Consider the following 4,233-nt stretch of genomic DNA (forward strand, 5'->3'; position numbering starts at 1 on the left):
TAACAACCAAGCTGACTCAGCTTTGTGATATATAGTACTCCTAGAGGAGGAGAGCTGGGTCAGTGACAGTGACTGAGTGAGATTTAAAAAAAGAAAGGGAGGAAAATCTAGAGGTTATTGAGGCAATAGCAATTCTTGAGAATTTCTCATTTTGAAATTGCAACGGGAATAGAATGCAGAGACCTAAGTAGGTTTATGCAGATGTTAGCTAAGTCTCACCTAAATATACTGATCACCTTCATACTATTGCATGAGTCTGAACAATTCCAAGAGAGAAACTCAACTCCAGATTTCACCAGGTGCACAGTGCCATGGATTTGTGTTTTTGCTCCAAGCACCTCTCACCTTCTAGCATTTGGACAAGAAGCCCTGGGCTTTGGGGAGTTGAAGAAATGGTAAATGGTGGGAAAGGAACAAAGATTGCCTATACTACCTCCTGTCAGGCCTTCTGCCAGAAGGATTTTCTGCCTATCACACTCCTTTGCCATTTAAGGAAGGGCCAGGGGAAAAAAAGCAAAAGGAACTTATTAAGTAGATAAAATGTTAAAAGCACAAAATCATATCACAAGCCTCTTTGCTGTCAGGGAGGTAAGGAACTATTAGACAAACTCAGGCTACAGGCTACTCAGAAGAACTATAAGTGGTCAAAAAAGCAGATTTACAATTCTAAGGAAATCTTTTGAGATCATCCAGTCAACCTTCCCCTTTCTCACTACCGGATCACTTTACAAAGGAGAAAACTGAGGTTCAAAGAGATAAGTATCCAGTATCCAAGATCTTGTAGTGGTGGATAGCAAAGTTAAGAACTGAAACTAAGACTAATTCCAGATTTAGGACTAATTCTGTATCACAACTGTCTCCCTTAAGAAGAGGTCCAACCTCGGGGCAGCTAGGTGGCACAGTGAATAAAGCACCGGCCTTGGAGTCAGGAGGACCTGGGTTCAAATCCGGTCTCAGACATTTAATAATTACCTAGCTGTGTGGCCTTGGGCAAGCCACTTAACCCCATTTGCCTTGCAAAAACCTAAAAAAACAAAAGAATTAGAAGGGACATTACATATTAAATAGTACAAGCCCATTATTCTACACATGAAGGTACTGTGTCCCAGAGAAAGGAAATGACTAATGTCATTGAGTTAAAAAAAAAGAATCAGTCAAGAATCTGCAGTAGAATCTTATGATCGTTCCATTTTCATTCTATCTTCAATTAAAAATGTCATCTTCTCTGTCCTGAACATATTTAGGTGGATGAGAATGGGCTCAGAACATGTAGCATAGTAAAGTGCATCAGTCAGGAGGATAAGGAAAAAATAAATGGACACATGGGTGGCTCTCAGTCAAACTAAGCTCAGAGCAGCCCTAACTAGCTCAACTCTGTCTTTAGGGAGACTGCATGTGAAGGAGGTAGAAAATGACATTCAAAGGATTTTAAGATGTCAGCCTTTTTCAAAGATTTGAAAAGAGGTGGCTAATGTCAGGGAGACAGTGTTGTCAAGGTGCTTTTGATAGGTTCAAAGAATTATGAGCTAGAAGGAGTCTTAGAGATCTTGTAATCCAACTCCTAGGTCTAGTGTGGTATAGTAAATTAGTCAAGGACGTAGCAGAACTGTGACCCAAACTCCAGTGTTCTGACTCCAGATTCAGTTCTTTATGTCCTATAAGATGTATAAAGAGAAATTTCATAGACAACTGGCTGGGTAGATAAATAATCTTGTGCTGGTAGAAAGACTGCATGGTAGACTAAAAAGAGGTCAGGTCTTAGAGTAAGGAGATTATCAGGCAATCCTATTCCCATACTTTTCTGATAATGAATGAGCAAGTCATTGAACCTCCATGTCATCATCTATACAATGAAGATAATGTAAAGTACAGGCTACATCACTCAGGATTTTTGAGAAGTAAGCTCTTTGCTAATTGCAAAATGAATGAAAAATGGGAAGTTTGATTATCTCAAATAAAGGAAAGAGTGTCTGACTAGATTAACACTGAAGACTACAAAGAAAGAAGAGAAAGATGAAGAGATGAAGAAAGCCAATGGTGCCATCTTGAACTTCTGGGTTACTAGAAAGTGATGTAAATAGAAGGGGGCTGGGGCAGCAGGTTCAACAAGGAAGTTGTTGAAGTGTCTGAGAAATATTTATTAAGCCTCTGGCAAGTGTGCTGAATTTAGGAGATACAAAGAAACAACACTCTCAAAGAGCTAAGCATAAGGATGGCTTTCCCCTTAAAAAAAACTTTATGGTAATGGAAGATGGGGAGGAATAACATTTGTTCTTAATCTAGAGGAGTTAGGAGGTGGTGTGGTAAAAGAAGAATCAGAGGCTTTAGGTTCTAATAATCTATCTGCCTTTTGCCAGTTATATGATGGGGACAAGTAGTTTCACCTCTCTTCACTTCTCTTTAGTCTCAGTTTCTCTATCTGTAAAATGAGACTGATAAGATCACCTCTAAGCTCTATCTATATGATCATGGAGCAAAGCAAAGAGAATGATAGAATATTACCACACCTGGGTTACCTCTGCACAATGGGGACACCAACAGCTGAAACTTCTCTGTCCCTAAGAAGCCCCCTCCTCCCCATGCCTATGCCACTGACTTGGGAAGCAGCATTCAGATACTAGAGTGATTTTTCTTAATGTCTTTATATAGATGAGTTAACTCAAAGGCTTTCCAACATAAGCATGTTTTTCTGTTCCTTCACTCTGACCTTGGCATTTTCTTTCTCCATTCCAAGCTCAGTGCTGTCCTGTGGCCAGGTTTGCCTCTCATTTGTCAATGTTATTATTGAATTTTCAAATGCCAGTAGTACACATAAATCAATGGCTTTCTTCTCCCTACTGGCATATCCCTGCCACATGTGGTCATTCATTTTTTTAATAAGTCCTTCTCTCCTTTCACCCATTTATAAAAATGCATCTTGTTCCCCCACCGCCGTCCATCACTCGATGAGCCTGGCTATTTGTTGCCCCTGAGTGCTTATTCATCAACGTTTTCAAAAGCAAAATCACTCTTCTGCTCCTGCTCTTATTGTACCATCAATCTTGACCACGGGATCAATAAACTTCGCTTTTGCAATTCCCCCACCCTCCCCTTCCTGGGCCGACTCTCTCCAAAGTACAGTCTTTTTATTTACATTTTTAACTGATCATCAGCAGAAGGGGGATGACAGTGTCAAGGAAGCGAAGGGCTTTCATTTGCTCCCGTGGCAGCCATAACCATCCATGCATCGGTCATTTCACATGATAACCCAGCACAATTGATACTCTTCCTTTCCCTTGCCTAGGTGCACTGGTGTATATCACAAAGCAAGGAAACAAAAACCCAGTCTTAACAGCATGGCAGGCAGAAGGAGCTACTCACCTCCACCCTGGGGCTCACAGAGGAGTGGAAGCCCAGGCTGAGGAGTACAGCTCTCAATGCTACTTAATAGGGATTAACAACAAATGAATAGAGAAGGTCTCAAAATGCTAGGAGAAAATGGAGCAAGCCTTTAGGACCGGATGAAAAGGTGGAAATGTGAAACTCAGCTGAGAATGGGCTAAAAGGGAAGCATAATAATCAAAATGTAATGTTTATATAGGACTTTATGGTTTTTACAAAGTACTTTACATTCATTACCTCATTTAATATTCATGATAGCTCTGAGGTGGGTGTTTTGATTACCCCATTTTATAGATAAAGAAACTGAAGCTTAGAGAATTAGGAAGGTCACAGGGCAATTAAATATCAGAAGCAGGATTTGAGAGGAAGTGCCCCTTGATTCTAGGTTCAGCACAGAACTCCAGACCCATTTCAGTTCATTTGTTTAATTTTGGATAAAGCTAACATTACCATTCTGTTCAAAGGACCATAATAATTTCTAAAAGGAAATTCTACTAGATATTCTTGCCATGGGATTATAGCCCTCTATTGTACATTTTAAGAAGTCTCCTAGTGCTTTATTTTTAACAGATGAAGAAACTGAAGTCAAGTGACTTGTCTAAGGTGGTCACACAGTTAGTAGATTTTATGGATTGGGTTTTAATCCACATGCTCTAGACTCTGGAGTCAAGGTTTTTTCCACTTCACCCACAAAAAGCTCACAGTAGACTCTCATTTTGGTGAGATGTTTTTCACCATTATGAGAGTATTAATTCTTTTAATTCATATTACTATACATTTGTAAAGATGCTTCCAGGATAGACCCCAAGCATGGGGTCCTGAAGTCATTGAGTGTTAATTGTGTTGCTTTAT

This window comes from Macrotis lagotis, chromosome 1 (genome assembly GCF_037893015.1).
Source record: "Macrotis lagotis isolate mMagLag1 chromosome 1, bilby.v1.9.chrom.fasta, whole genome shotgun sequence".
Taxonomy (NCBI): Eukaryota; Metazoa; Chordata; class Mammalia; order Peramelemorphia; family Peramelidae; genus Macrotis; species Macrotis lagotis.